A 16,951-nucleotide genomic window follows, 5' to 3' on the forward strand; every position below is an offset into this window, starting at 1 on the left:
AAACTATACCACCAATAAAACTTGTTAAGCGTGCAGAAGCGAACGCATATGTGAGCAGTGCCTACATATGAAAACAGTGTTCAAACCACACATTTGAGGCATCGCCGCAATTGGTAGAGTAATAATTCTAGCCCTAGAAATCCTCTGTAACTCGAAACATGCAACCTGTAGAATGTTTTAAATGTCGCCTCTGGGATTTTTAAGGATAAAAGTTTCCCGGCATTCCACGAGCGGGCGCAATTTTGAAGCGTGATATGTTGGGTTATCAATTTACTTGGCGTAACATTATATTCCACAATATATATAGGGAGCTGCGGTGGCTCAACGCAATTGGCACTGCGCTGATAAGCCATTCACCTCTGCAGCTAGGGGTTCGGATCCCGGTCTCGGCTACATGTGAATTGAGTTTGGTGGTCTCAGCCCGGCTCCCGGTGGGTGTGCTATGCGAGGTAAGCCTGCGTTTAGTACGTCCACCCCCCTCCCACAAAAACCACCACACTTACACGCACTCGAAATTGGGTTAACATGCACGCACTTTGACCACGCGGTCTCTAAAAAGAGAGGCAAAGGACTAACGGGGCTGGTTGAGCGGGCTAGATCCTCTCACTCCCTTATAGGGAGTCCCTCTGCCCGTTGGGCTTCAAAGCGGAGCAGGTAGGGCGGGCTGTGTGGGAGGACCCCCTCACGCACCCGCCATTGCCACCCGGGGCATGGAGAAAGGTGGCAGATTGCCTCTGGGGGAGGCCTGCCTACTCCCAACTCCTGCAGTCCGGCTCCTCTCCCGAGTACACGCACAAAATACACTTAAAAAAAATAAAAATAAAATATTCCACAATATAAAAAAATTGGCTATTTTTACAATTTTTTTTTTTAATTAAAAATGTATTTTTTCCCAAAAAAAGTGCGCCTGTAAGGCCACTGCGCAAATAAGGTGTGACATAAAGTATTGCAACGACCGCCATTTTATTCTCTAGGGTGTTAGAACCCCTCAAACATTTTTTATATATTACCCCCTCTCCGGCCGGCGCCTTCATTCCTAGGGTGGGTACCCGGCCGTGACAGCTTTCGGCTTCACGGCCGGGCACTCACTGCGCATGCGCAAGCGGTGCTGCGCTCTGAGTGGTCATGCGATCGCCCGGGACCTGTGATGTGTCCCAGGCGATCGCCTACAGGGAGGGGCCGCCGTAGGCGATATGACGTATCGCCTAAGCGGTCCCTGGGCGGAAGAAGGAAGTGGGACAGGAAGTCCCACTCCTACTGAAGCCCCCACTCCCCCCCCCCCCCCAAAAAAAATGTACATACCAAATGTGGCATGTAAGGGGGCAAGGAGTGGTTTAAGCGGAAGTTCCAGTTTTGGGTGGAACGCTGCTTTAATGCAAACAAAAACATCTGATACTGCAATGTTGTATAGTAAAACATTTTTTTTCTGCCAGTAAATACCTTATACAGCCCACTTCCTGTTTCTTGTCTTGAAAAAAGCCTAGGCTTATGACTTCTCTCTCTCTCCCTCTCTCACACTCGCATTATGCGAGCAGACAGCAGTTCCTCTTTAAAAATTTCTACAGGTTACCAGTTTAGAGTTAGAGAAGGTCTAGTGCTAGTATTATTGCTCTCGCTCTGACATTCATGGTGATGCCTTACATGTGTGGTGCGAACACAGTTTATATGATTGGGCGTGACCTACGTATGCATTCACCACTGAGCACAAAGATGTGGACGCTTTAAACATATTTTTTTTGTTTTGATTTTTACACTGTTCCTTAAAATAAAATAAAGTTTTTTTTTTTCTTGTTCATACATCGCAGGACAAAGAGAGTTAATTACTTAGTGGGTTAGATAGTCACCACAGGTGATTGGACACTGGCAACCCTAATTAAAAGGCGAGTTTCTCCCCTATATAACCCTTCCCATGTGGAGAGCTCCTCTGTTTTTTCGCCAGTGTCTAAGGTGGTTGGTCACGTTGAAACATGTGCTAAAAAGAGAGCTCTGTTGATGGTTTTCTGCGGAGACCTAGGAGCTATACAACCGGATCCATACCTCGGGCCAATACTAAACGCCTACGATGGATGGTACATGGGCTTTGTGTAAAGAAGAAACGCGGTTTGCCTGTAATGTCTGTCTCCGGAGGTCTGGGATCCAGGTTTTGGTGTACTAATAGAGTTCTGGCAGAGTCTTCTACAGGTCCAGGTAAGAGGATCCTGTAAGAAGGAACCCATGAACCTGAAGGTTGGCACAACACTACCCGCCGTGATGGGTGAAGGCTTGATTTGCTGTTCTCAGCAACTTTCCTGCGGCGGGGATAAAATAAGTGAAGATAATGATTTTTTTTTTTTGGCACGAAAAAGTTCTGGCAGAGTCTTCTACAGGTCCAGGTAAGAGGATCCTGTAAGAAGGAACCCATGAACCTGAAGGTTGGCACAACACTACCCGCCGTGATGGGTGAAGGCTTGATTTGCTGTTCTCAGCAACTTTCCTGCGGCGGGGATAAAATAAGTGAAGATAATGTTTTTTTTTTTTGGCACGAAAAAGTTCTGGCAGAGTCTTCTACAGGTCCAGGTAAGAGGATCCTGTAAGAAGGAACCCATGAACCTGAAGGTTGGCACAACACTACCCGCCGTGATGGGTGAAGGCTTGATTTGCTGTTCTCAGCAACTTTCCTGCGGCGGGGATAAAATAAGTGAAGATAATGTTTTTTTTTTTTTGGCACGAAAAAGTTCTGGCAGAGTCTTCTACAGGTCCAGGTAAGAGGATCCTGTAAGAAGGAACCCATGAACCTGAAGGTTGGCACAACACTACCCGCCGTGATGGGTGAAGGCTTGATTTGCTGTTCTCAGCAACTTTCCTGCGGCGGGGATAAAATAAGTGAAGATAATGTTTTTTTTTTTTTTAATGTTATCTTCTGTGAGTAGGCATGTCTTACCTGGTTTCCGTCACCAGAGGGAGTAAGTTACATACCTGGTGTACTCTTACATGCCATCCAGGGACACGCTCAGTGAAGTCGGTCTGTGTAAAGCACCACTCGCCTCCTCCGCTGCAGGCTCTGCCACAAAACACATAAGAGGGGTTCCACGAAGCCCCCAGTAGTCTTTTTTTCCCTTCCCCCTTCACCTCAGGCCGCCGCCATGACGGCGGCGTGTGCGCTCCGGTCTGCAGATGGCAGGGGAAAGAGGGGGGGCATGGTTGCTCGTGCCCGTCTCCCTAGTGTGCAGGCGCCAAGAGGCTTGTTTTAAAAGCCCAACATGCCAGAGCCTTCTGTAAGCGGAGTGGATACAGAGCTGTGGGCTGTAAGCATCCCAGTGGATCAGACCAGGCAAACCTAAGTAGGGCCGAAAACAACGAATCGATTAATCGACAACTAATCGATTACGAAATTAATCGATTACAATTTTCATAATCGATTAATCATCCAGTAACATAATGGGGTTAAAAAAACTAAAATTAGCCCTTTATAGTACAAAAAAGCAAATCTCTACTGTAAATATTACTTTCACTGTCCCACAGTAAAAAAATTAACCCCTTACAGTAGCGATTATTTGCTCTTTTTGTACTTATTTGTTTTTTTAACCCCATTATGTTACTAAACATCTCAGGCCGGGGTCACACCTCTGTTTTTTGGTGCTTTTTACAGAAACACACTACAGTTCATTTACATGTTTTCCTATGGGACACGTTCACATCCATGATTTTTTTTCAGCTGCTGCATATTTGGAAAGGGCAAAGAGTTTTTAACGCAAAACGGTGCTATTTTTTTTTGTTCAATATACTTCAATGGAGAAGCTGCAGAAAAGCATGTAATGAGTTTGTGTGGCAATTTGTGTTTTGTAATCTGCCCAACAACAAATTGGCCCCAAAAAATTTAAAAATGCAATTTTTTTTAGTTTTTAAGGCTATTATCCGATTAATCGATGAATCGAAACAATAATCGGCCAACTAGTCGATTATGAAAATAATCGTTAGTTGCAGCCCTAAACCTAAGACACCTACTCTGCATCAGGTTGTGCAGTGAGCTAATATTTATGTGTATTGTAAGACTATTGGCACAACAGTGATTGCACCTGTACTTGTACCTCTGCCTTGCAGCTTAAGGACTATGTTTCCCAGTAAGAGGGGGTCAGGGGCAAGTAAAAGAGGCACTAAAGGCCCCACCTAGTGCTAAGGGTTCTGTACATGCCTGCAGATTACCAGCCCCCCTGACAGACTGGTAGCAGCCTCACAGGATGACCATGTACCCTTGTCAGGCTTTGCTAATATTCCCTGCTCACCAAAATTTCTAAGGTTTGCGGTGGATCAGCGCCAGTTTTTTTGTGGCCCTTCCATTCGGTCTGGCTACTGCACCTTGAGTATTCTCAAAGGTACTAGCCACTAGTCCCACCTCCTGGAAAAGCTGAGGGCACGGGGCATAGCATTAACGGCCTTTCTGGACGATCTGTTGCTCATGGATCAGTCAGTAACATGCCTAGACCACAATGTGCGCAGCACAGTGGAGTATTTGGAGTAACTAATCTGGAAAAATCCTCCTTACAGCCTAAAAAAAGGCTGGAATATTTGGGAATTATTATAGACCCGTCCCAAAGCAGGGTATTCCTACCCAGGCCAGAGCCATAAAGTATCTGGTCCGAGTGATGAAGGCAAAGAAGAAACCTTCCATCCGTCTGTGCATGAGGTTATTGGGAAAGATGGTAGCCTCATTCGAGGCTGTTCCCTATGCCCAGTTTTACTCAAGACCGTTGCAGGGCAGCATACTGTCCACTTGGAACAGAAGAATCCAGGCCTTGGACCTTCCAGTGATCCAGGCTCCACAGGTTCGCCAGAGTCTCAATTGGTGGTTGCTACCCCAAAATCTGCTAAAAGGAAAATCCTTTATTCCGGTTACTTGAAAAATTGTAACCACAGACGCCAGCCTTATAGGCTGGGGAGCAGTTCTGGACGAGACATCTGCTCAGGGAAGATGGTCCAGAGCCAAAATGCTCCTGCCCATCAACATTCTGGGGATTCAGGCGATTCATCTGGGCCTCAGGGTCTGGTCTTACAGACTGCAGGGGTTTCCTGTTCTGGTACAGTCCGACAATGCCACAGCAGTGGCTTAGATCAATCACCAAGGAGGCACCAGAAGTCTGGGTCCCCAAACAGAGGTGAATCGCATTTTTTTTTCTTGGGCAGAAAGGCATATTCCTTGCCTGTCTGCAGTTTTCTTTCCAGGGGTAGAAAATTGGCAAGCGGATTTTCTAAGCTGCCAGCAACTGAGTCCAGGAGAATGGTCTCTACACCCCAACATATTTCAAGCCATATGTCAGAAATAGGGTACCCCAGATGTAGACCTGTTGGCTTCCAGTTACAACACAAAACTGGACAACTTTGTATCAAGGACAAGGGATCCATTGGCTCAAGGGTCGGATGCCCTGATTGTTCCACGGGATCAGTATTCTCTGATTTATGCATTCCCTCCAGTTTCACGACTCCTTCAGAGAGTCAAGAGGAAAGAAAAGCTGGTGATTTTGGTCGCCCCGGCTTGGCCCAGGAGATCCTGGTATGCGGAAATAGTAAAGATGGCAGAGGGGAAGCCTTGGGTTCTCCCTCTACGCTTAGACCAACTCTCACAAGGTCCAATATTCCATCCTGCCTTATAAAGTCTAAATTTGATGGTTTGGCTATTGAGACCCACATTCTGAGGAAACGTGGGCTCTCGGGTCCAGTCCTATCCACTCTGGTTAATGCTAGGAAGCCGGCCTCCAGGCTCTTCTACTATAGAATCTGGAAGGCATACGTTTCCTGATGTGAACCCAGGAGGTGGCATCCTAGAAAGTATGTCATTAGCAGGATTCTTGCCTTTCTTCAGTTAGGGCCAGATCTTCGCTTTGTCGGTATTCTTTCAAAAGACCGTTTGTCTCTCATTCCCTGATCTGGGACTTTGTTCAGGGAGCGCTGCGCTTGAATCCGCCGGTTAAGTCTCCTGTGTGCCCATGGGACTTAAATTTGGTTTTGTCTGTTTTACAGAAGCAACCTTTTGAACCATTGCGCCATGCTTCCTGGGTTCTTTTGACAAAGAAACACATTTTTCTTGTAGCCATATCCTCGGCAAGGAGGGTATCGGAATTGGTGGCTCTCTCATGTAAGGAGCCATATATGATTATTCATGAGGAAAGGGTGGTCCTGCGTCCTCATCCAGCTTTTTTACCTAAAGTGGTTTCAGGATTTCATCTGAATCAAGATGTAGTCCTACCATCCTTTTTTTTTTTTTTTTTTCATCAGGTCAGCAGTCTGCAGAGAAAGAGAATCTACATTCTCTAGATGTTGTAAGAGCGGTAAAAATGTATCGGCTCAGATACGAAAGACTGATTGTCTGTCTGTTTATTCTGCCACAGGGCCCAAGGAAGGTCCCGGCGGCATCAAAATCCACTGTTGCAAGTTGGATCCGACAAGTCATTATTCAGGCCTATACCATAGAAAAGAAGATTCCTCCCTTACAGGTGAAAGCGCACTCGACCAGGGCAGTGGGTGCTTCATGGGCAGTACATCACCAGGCCTCCATGGCTCAGATCTGCAAGGCTGCTACTTGGTCTTCAGTCCATACATTGACTAAATTCTACCAGGTAGATATGAAAGGGCATGAGGATGCTGCCTTCGGGTGTAGTGTACTGCAGGCAGCAGGGTAGATCCTCTGGCCCAATGGCGGTCTATGTTTCTGATCTGTGTCTCCCTCCCCTCAAATTAAGCATTGCTTTGGGACATCCCACTAAGTAATTTAATTAACTCTCTATGTCCTGTGATGTATGATGAAAAAAATAGGATTTTTTAATACAGCTTACCTGTAAAAATCCTTTTCTTGAAAAATACATCACAGGACACAGAGCTCCCGTCCCTCTTCAGGATTAAACATTGGGACACTTATTGCTTTGCTACAAAACTGATGAGGGGTTATATAGGGGAGGAACTCGCCTTGTAATTAGGGTTGCCAGTGTCCAATCGCCTGTGATGACTATCTAACCCACTAAGTAATTAACTCTGTGTCATGTGATGTATTTCTCAAGAAAAGGATTTTACAGGTAAGCTGTATTAAAAAAAAACTTTTTTTTTTGTATTGCTACTGCTAGCTCAAGGAATGTAAACATCCCTTGCGATACCAATATAACATGATGATAGGTCCTTTTTATGGAGAGATCAGGGATTTTTAGCTTTAAAAAATAAAAATAGCCTTGTTTACATATGGCCGGCCCGGAAGTGACGTCATGCCGTTGCTCTGGTCCTCACAGGGCATAGAGGTGAGTGGAGGCCATATTTTCTTTTGGGCATTTCTGTGAACAGCCGCCATCTGCGCCATATTGGTTTTCGGGATTCACTGATCGGCCAGGTAAGCCCAAAAAAAAACTCAAGCAGTGGGAGGGGGTGACCCCTCCCGCCGCTTCTAAAAGTCACACAGTGGCGAATCTGCCACTCAAGCCCGTTTTTATGGGAGTGACCAGCGCCCGGGGGGAAAAAAAATATACCGCAGTTAAGGCATCTAGCGGCAACCATAATCTTGTTATTTAACTTCAAAATAATTACCTATTTTCCCAGTTAGGCGGTCGGCCATGGGATAATTACTGACTTCTGTTGAATGGGGATGGCCACACACAGATTGAAATTTGGCCAGTCCCTCCCTGCTGCACTTTCCTAATTTCACTTGGTCTGTGACCAGCTCTGTCGGTTCCTGCTCTACTATTATAGGAAATTTGTCAAATGGAAACTTTTAGCACATCTGTTAAACTGACAGTTCTCATATCTATGTTTTGTTTACTAAAAATATTACAGTGTAAAGCATTAGGTCTGTTGGCATGTTGTCACAAAAATATGTTGGTGGGTCAGACAGGTTTTTTGACTGTTTCGCAGCATAGGCATAGTGGGAAGCAGTTTCCTCAAGTGGACCTTTCAGTAACTTGATTGCATGAATACATTCTTGATAAGTCACAATATACAACAAAGTATATATTATGTTCAAAACCTGTATCTTTTATCATTAAGGCCCCTTTCACATAGGTGGACCAATCAGATTCGCCTTTAAGTTTTTTAGGTGAACCCGATCAGTCCATCCATTGCCCTCAGTAAAGCTGCAGGTGTCAATGAACATGTGTCCGTTGACACCCGCCGACATCCAGTCCAATCCTGTCTGCTAAAAACGAGACGGATGGGGATCCCTAGCCTTCTAGCTGATCGAATGGCTGTCAGGTGTAAATGGACAGGTGGTCTGTTTAAATCTATCCACCCATAGAGGACAGAGGGCTGTGTTTGTGTTTGCACTGCATAAGCGGAGCGGACACAGACAAGCCATCTGCCTGCTCACAGGCATCAGCAGACAGATTCCCCACTGAGAGGAGCCTTAAACACACTTCTTGTGTGACTTTGCCGGTCCGGAAAGAATGCCTGCTGCAGACAAGAGAAAGCATTTCCTCAGTCACCAGCCTTGTAACTTTGCAGCAAGTCACATGGTGATCTGTTACCAACTTATTTGTGAGCGCAGCTAAAAACTGCACGAGGATTAGGATTTACATAATTGTGGATTCTAAGCCAGCATCTAGGTACAGGAAATATATGACCTGGATAGGGGTGCAACGGATCGTGCCCGATCCGCGATCCGAACGGGTCGACCTGTTCGGATCGGCACAGTATGCGATCCGCTGAACGCTTCGGCCTAGCTCCGGAGCGGTCGGCCATCTTGGTACACTCGGCGGCGGTGTGCGCTGACGTCATCACCCCTCCCTCTGCTTATTTTTTTTTTGCAACAGCGCGCTACGCCGCTGACTCTGCATGCAACCTGAGTACAGCGAGACGGACCGAGTACATCAGTACAGTGAGTTGGCTAATGGCTTAATAGCCATTAGCCAACTCACTGTACTAATGTACTCGGTCTAGTAAAACAGAAACACTGTAATTACCATTTTTGCCACTGTAATAATAGTCATAGCCAACATTGCCCCCACACTAGTAAACAGTAACACTGGGGTTGATTTACGAAAGACAAATCCACTCTGCACTACAAGTGCACTTGGAAGTGCAGTCATTGTAGATCTGAGGGGAAGATCTGAAATGAGGGGAAGCTTTGCTGATTTTATCAACCAATCATGTGCAAGCTAAAATGCTGTTTTTTATTTTCCTTGCATGTCCCCCTCGGATCTACAGTGACTGCACTTCCAAGTGCACCTTGAGTGCAAAGTGGATTTGCCTTTTGTAAATTACCCCCACTGTGTGTATAGCCATTTTCCCCACTGTAATCAGTGGGGAAATGGCTATACACACAGTGTTACTGTTTACTAGTGTGGGGGCAATGTTGGCTATGACTATTATTACAGTGGCAAAAATGGCAATTACAGTGTTACTGTTTTACTAGTGTGGGGGCAATGTTGGCTATGGCTATTAATAATAGCCATAGCCAACATTGCCCCCACACTAGTAAAACAGTAACACTGTAATTGCCATTTTCCCACTGTAATGGTCCCAAAATTGTCCGATGTGTCTGCCATAATGTCGCGGTCACGAAAAAAAACGCTGATCGCCGCCATTGGTAGTAAAAAAAAAAAAAAAAAAATTTGATAAAAATGTAAAAAGACAAAAAACTTTTGTTTGTCTTGTGTTTTTTTTTTTTTTTTTTTTTACTGACCCGAAAATGATCCGATCCGTGACTCCTGATCTGAGGATCGATCTGATCCGTGAGTTTTTTGATCCGTTGCACCCCTAGACCTGGATGATGCCTGATTAAAGATGGCTCTGTTCTACTGGAGGGGAAAAAGCAGATGAAGGAGAAGGGAACTTGTATGATCTCAGGGGGAGGTAATACCTATAAGTAATGTACGTATTCGCTTACCTGCCCTTACCACCTTTTTCTACAGCAGTGTTTATAATTGGCACCTTTAATTGGATTATATTCTGCATTATTCAACCCAGTTCTGAGATCCTAGGTCAGGGATATGCAATTAGCGGACCTCCAGCTGTTGCAGAACTACAATTTCCATGAGGCATAGCAAGACTCTGACAGCCACAAGCATGCAACCCAGAGGTAGAGGCATGATGGGACTAGTAGTTTTGCAACATCTGGAGATCTGCAAATTGCATATCCCTGTCCTAGGTCATCACTGACCGGCCCTCCTTGGAGGCATGTCCTCATGTCACCCTGGGCTGAAAGAATTCTGCAGAGGACAGCATTCAGCATCATTATGTGATCGACATTCTCTGCATCGTTCAGGGACTGCTCCTGCTACCAGAGGAAGATGAGAATTATCTTTGACCTCACATAACGGAACCACAGACAACCACTGTGGAAGGTGGGACTTTTCAGGGTGAGGGAAGAGAGCATAGCCTGGTGCTGTCACTGAGCCTAAGTTTTGTATACATTTTGGGATCTACAGCAATTATGTTCTTGATCTGACCAACAGATAAATGTAGCATTCAGACATGGTAATAGCTTTTGATGTATTTTTCTAAATAGCAATGCAGAAGATTGCCTATCAGTAACAATAAACACGTGGTGGCTGTAAGTTCAAGTCATGTCTTGACTAGAGGCAAAAAGGTGTCTACAAAGAGAGCACATTCGGTTCAGACTGGACCACTAGATGAAACTTACTTTCACCTTTCTGTTATTCTGGTATCTATCCCTAAAGCCCAAAAAACTGAAGAATACAGAAACGGCAATGAATTTAATGCTGGCTGAACTGATTACAATTCAGTTTCTGTTGGTGATTGTATAGTGCATTGCTAATAAATTTTAAAATGGTTGTAATTAAACTCTTGCATAAATCCAGTAAATTGACTGGCCTCATGTGATGCACAGAGCTGAAACAATGCTCCTCCTCTATTAGTTATCTAGGGCAGTGTTTCTCAACTCCAGTCCTCGGGGCGCACCAACAGGTCATGTTTTCAGGATTTCCCTCAGATCAAACTGCTGTGGTAATTACTAAGGCAGTGAAACTGATAAAATCACCTGTGCACAATAATGGAAAGCCTGAAAACAAGACCTGTTGGTGCGCCCCAAGGACTGGAGTTGAGAAACACTGATCTAGGGATCCAGATACCAGCTTCGGCATCCCAACTATATTCTTTCCTTGCTTCACAAGATTCAGATGGACTTGGCTTTCTATGCCTCCAAGAGACTCTTGTGGTTCGACCGGATTAAAACTCTTAAGATAGATATGCTCCCCAGCTTCTTATCCCGTGTACACAATCATTTTTCGGGTTGTAAAAAAACGTTTTTTTAGGCTCTAGAAAAAAAGAATGTTTTTCCAACTTGATCATTAAAACGGCCTTGCCTACATACGATCGTGAAAAAAAAAATGCTCTAGCAAAGCGCGGTGACGTACAACGGCACTATAAAGGGGAAGTTCCATTCGGATGACGCCACCCTTTGGGCTGCTTTAGCTGTTTTAGTGTTAGTAAAAGACGGTTCGCGCTTTTCTGTCTGTTCCAGCGTGATGAATGTGCTTACTCCATTACGAACGGTAGTTTTACCAGAACGAGCGCTCCTGTCTCATAACTTCTGAGCATGCACGGTTTTTTCACGTCGTTAAAGCCCACACACGACCATTTTTTACAACCGTTTTTCAGAACCTGAAAAATGCTTTGAAGCCCACACACGATCGTTTTTAATGACGTTAAAAAAAAAACATTTTTTAGAACCCAAAAAAACGGTTGTGTGTACGCGGCATTATACTTGTTCCAAACTATCCCTATCTATCTCCTGGCTTTGTATTTCCAAAACCTCACCAGATATTCTCAAATTTTATATGGATCTTGGCCTGTCCTATAATTTTGTTTTGGGATGTTTTCCCTCCCGAAGCATGGAGGCGAAGCAGGGGTACCGGATGCCTCTATTTACCATAAACTAGCAATATTTACACACATTATTTACTGGTTTCACCATTCTCCATCCATGTTATGGGTACAACTGGAAGGCCACATGAATCCTATAGACTTCTGTGCCCTCTCCTGGACCCCACCTGTGCTTTGCAAGGGCCCCTCAATCCCTGTTGATCTTACTCGACAAAAACTCTACATGTGGGACCTTGCAATACCCACCTTTAGTATATCAAAATACTTGGGCTCCATGACCCCCTTGGAACACCGGCTTTCCCGCCAGCCTTTTAATCAACTGTGTTTGTCCTTTGGCACAAATAGGAACATGGAAGACTCTCCCAGGTCCTCCAGTTAGACTCGTCACTAACTGTGGCTTTGTCCTTCGTGATACCTCTGTTAATTCTATGCGGTGGCTGTGGAGGCAACAGGCGCGGTCTTGCATACAATCCATTTCCTCGCTGCCAGACATCCTTGCCAAACTGACTACCCTTGAATCCCTGCTATTACAGAAGGATCCACAAACACACGTGGTCTCCCTACTGTACTCTAGTCTCTTGGTGACTGCTCACCCAGGCCTTTCTTCATACACATAGACTTGGGGGGGGGGGGGGGAGATCTCCAACAGACTCTCTCACCTTCGCATTGCCAAAAATGTTTTATCCAGACTCCTAAATTGTCACTGGCCATGAAAACTCTAGTAAAGGGGTTTAACCACTTAACCCCCGGAGGATTTGGCTGCCAAATGACCGGGCCACTTTTTGTGATTTTTGCACTGCGTCGCTGCTTTAACTGACGATTATGCGATGTGGCTCCCAAACAAAATTGACGTTTTATTTTTTATTTTTTTCCTACAAATATAGCTTTCTTTTGGTGGTATTTGATCACCTCTGCGGTTTAAAATTTTTGCGCTATAAACAAAAATATAGCGACATTATGGCGGACACATCGGACATTTTTGACGCTATTCTGGGACCATTCACATTTATACAGTGATTAGTGCTATAAAAATGCCCATTTGCCTGTCCGTGCCATTCTGCCGACGTAAATGTTCATGCGGCGGTCGGCAAGTGTTTAAACTGGTGACCAGATGGTATAGGTTGCCCTTTGGGTCTTCATCACTTTAACCATGATATACCTGTTGGCGATGCCATGCTTTGCAACGAAGTATGCTCCACATCTGGTGGGTCTGCCCCCCCCCCCCCCCCATGCGGTTGTCCTGGAAACAAATTTTTGATCTATACTGTAAACTTGTGGACTCTTCCACACCTACCTGGGTGGCCCGCCTGGCCATGATCCCTGGACCCCTTAAATTGGCAAAAAAGGATGTGATTAGACACTTTCTTGCTGCAACCAGAGAAGTCATTCCCCGCCACTTCAAATCAATATCTGTACCCTCCCTTGGGGAATGGGCAACTGAATTAGTCCCAATTAGAGACATGGAACAGCTGTTTGCACAGGAAAAGGAAAAAATAACTGTTTTTTTTCCACACCCGGACTGTTTGGTCCATGTTTCATTACTCACCTGAGTTGAGTTTCTGGACTGGGCTCAGTGCCGATCCTGACCTCCCTGGGGCCCTAAGCAAAATTCTGCTAAGGGGCCCTCTACGGTGGCAAAAAAATGGGAGTGGTTTATGTGAAATTGTGGGTGTGGTTTACATGGGTGTGGCTCGGAGGGGTGTGGTTAGAGTCTGAGATGAATGAGGGATTGAGGGAGAAAGAAAGAGGGAGAGAAAGAAAAGGAGAGAAAGAAAGAGGGATGGAGGGACAGCAGGTCCAGATCCTTCACCACAATAGAAATATGTGTATTCCAGAAAGTTTAACAAATCGGCAGATAAAGATCCTCCAAACACCTGGTGTTGGCGCTTCAATCATCCCGGCACCATGGTTGTTGTGGTGTCAGGATGACTGAAGTGCATTATTTCTATTATTACATTGTAATATAGAATGAAATTATTCAACTCACCATAATGCAGAATCAATGGAAGCCCAGAGCCCCTCCTTACATCAGGCATTCCCAGCGGAGCCCCTCCTTACATCAGGTGTCCCCAGCAGAGCCCCTCCTTACATCGGGTGTCCCCAGCGGAGCCCCTCCTTACATCGGGTGTCCCCAGCGGAGTCCCCCCTTACACCAGGCGTTCCCAGCGGAGTCCCCCCTTACACCAGGCATTCCCAGCAGAGTCCCTCCTAGCCCCCTTACATCATCAGGTACCGACCTATAGAAGTACAGAGTGGAGTCGGTGGACAGTGGAGGAGCCAGCCAGGTCACAGGCAGACATCGGCGGGGCGGGAGGTGGGCGGTGCCACAGCTCAATTCCTATTGGCAGCCACACTGCCTCCTCTCGTATTTGAGCTATAAGAAAATGGTGGCCGGCGGAGACATTGTCTCCGCCCGACCGTGGACCTCTAGCGGTGGCCCCAAATAATTACGCGGGGCCCTACGCAGCTTGTGTACCAAGCTTATAGGGCGGATCGGCCCTGACTGGGCTAATGGGGACTGGAGTGCTCCTGTGCTCCTGCTATCTTCTACCCCCCCCCTCCCTTTTTTGTACCTACAATTTTTTTTTTTTTTTTTTCTTTCTGCTGTTTCTCTTTACTAACTCACACTCTCTGTTCAGCGAGTTTATGTGGACGAATGTGTTCCCCAACACAGTTGTGGAATGCATGATTATCCAAATTTGATCTTATCTGACTCACTAGCAAATGTCCATGTAAATAATTTCTATACATTAGTTTGGTAATGTACATCCTTGGCATATAATAGTTGTACACTTTGAATTTCCGCAAATGTTCCTCACACTTTTTTCCGCCTACTTTAAACTAAATTCTGGTTCTTTATACTTTGAAAAACCCTAAATGAAATAATATTGAAAGGGAGATGAATACAATTCTCCTGCATAAGTTGTACCTGTTTTATCTGCTGTCTTCTCTACATCCGTTCAAAGTCCAGAATTTATAAAGCTTGTCTAAGCTGTTGGGGAAAAAAGGGGGCGAAGAGCTGAAGTTACACTCTGCAGAGCTCAGTGAGTGGATTGGAGAGACACAGATATCCCGTCCATGCAGCACACAGGAACAGAGTTAAAACTATCAATCACAGGCTGTGTGCTGGAACGTCCTGCCCTGTCACCCTTTTTCTGTTGGGGTCAGGAAACCTTGTCAGAAGTGATTGCTGTTAACTTAGGCACTATAGAGCAGGGGTGTAAAACTCAATTTCATTGTGGGACGCATCAGCATTATGATTGTTCTCAAAAGGGCCGGTTGTATCTGTAAGATTAGATGTCCAGCGCATCCCCCTCCCCTTACATAAGATGTCAAGAGCCACCCCAACATCAGAAGTTGAGTCCCCCACTCTCCCTTGTATCACAGTGCACCCCCCCCCTTTCCTTATTCTGCTGCTGGGAAGAAGCTGGATGCATTTCTTGAAAAGCAGAAAGTAGGGGTCTGGAGGAGGACCAGAAGAGAGCTGGAGCCCTCCTGCAGCTGCAGGAGACCGGCGAGGGCCACATGAAATGGCCTGGAGGGCCGGAATCGGCCTGCGGGCCTTGTGTTTGACACCTGTGCTATAGAGGCATATGCTTTGTTCATATTTCATGTCTGAGGTTTACAACCACTTTAAAGTATAACTAAAGGCTCCTGTGTTACAGCCTGAACAAGTTCCAAATCCAGTTACTATGTGATCTACAGGCCTCAAAAAGTAAACAAAAAAAAATACATCCTTTACCTTAATTGACTGAGTCAAATGCTCCTTTATTTGTGTCACAAACCTCCCAGTAGGGAGCTCACTGCAGCTCGCAGTAGAAGGATTTTTGCAGCAGAGGCAGTGTTGTCAATCTTGAAAGCAGGAGCAGGACAAGGTGTGGCCAGGTGCTGATTGACAAGATACAGGCTTGTGAATTTGCAGTGATAATGCTGATGGCCACAGCCTTCTGTCAGTTCACTAATGTGATTTCAATATTTTGGCCACTGGATGCATGGAAGTAAAAAGCTAAATTCTCCTAAAGATGAACGCTCCTATTTTTTGAATAGGGAGAGGGGGTATCCTTCTGGAGCACATGTAAGTCCTGTCATCTATCTTAGCCGTGGCAGTCAGTGCATGTGCCGATACGGCAGCAGAAGTTTGACAGTTCATATGAAAATGCAGCCAAATTTGGGATTTTATACAAAGCCATATGTCTTGAATCTGGTGAGATCTTAACTTACTGTATCATTATCTCTGAGGATTTTTTTTCTGTCTATAAAAACCTGAGCCATTGTATCCTGTATGGAATGGCTATTGGATTAAATTGATCACTTATAAGGATGCAGTTTCCATTCTGATTTTGTAATGTTTTAGATTTATCAGTTTATTTTTGCTATTGCTCCCTTGTTTTTTTTTTTTCTCTTAATGGTTTAGTGTTGGTCAGCCTTTCTCACCCGCCTTCCAAATAAAATATATTTTAAAGGCAAACATGCATGTGAGCACGTCGGCTCTGAGGAAGAGGGCTTGCCACTCGAAATGCGTCAAAAGATTTGCACCTACCACATATTGCTGCAGTTGCCAAAGAGGTCTCATTCAACTATCTAGTCTTTGGAATGGGAAGAGGCCTGTTAATTTAATCCTTACATATAGGGCTCATGGGGGCGGGCTTAAAAAAAAATCCCATCTTTTACGTGCGCTTGTCTTTTCTTTCTTTTTTTTTTTTTTACCTGGGTTCACACAGCTGTAGTTCAGACACTGCATGTAATTCGCACGTGAATCGCAGCACATTCCTGTGTGAATTACATGCGGTGTCTCTGGGTTGCGATTTTAGCCATGGATTTGTATGGCTCAAATCGCACCGTATTTACACCAAACTGATGCAGAACCTTTTTTTATTTTTTCACACCAGAATGGGAACCCATTTGATCCTATTCTGCAAATCGCTCTGTGTTTTGCGAACCGATTTGTGGGGTGTCATTAACATACACTCTGCAATTGGTTTGCGTGGACGGGATGCGATTTTAGATGCAGTGACAAATCTAGTGTGAATCATGGGTAAGTGGTGTTTGCAGATGTTGCACTAGGCTAATGTGCCCCCCTTCTCTTTTTTTGGCTGATTCTTGCTTTCATGTTCTAACTTGCTTAGAAAAGGAATCTCTTTTGCTTGTTGACAGGTCA

General features: G+C 45.2%; 1 protein-coding gene across 9 annotated transcripts in view; it reads left to right on the forward strand.

Moving 5' to 3' along the window:
* The window catches only part of GIT2 (GIT ArfGAP 2), a 115,458-nt gene that overhangs the window by 11,111 nt on the left and 87,396 nt on the right, over positions 1-16,951 (forward strand). The gene's annotated exons all lie outside the window — the stretch shown is intronic.

The sequence above is a fragment of the Rana temporaria genome, chromosome 1, assembly GCF_905171775.1.
Source record: "Rana temporaria chromosome 1, aRanTem1.1, whole genome shotgun sequence".
NCBI classification, from domain to species: Eukaryota; Metazoa; Chordata; class Amphibia; order Anura; family Ranidae; genus Rana; species Rana temporaria.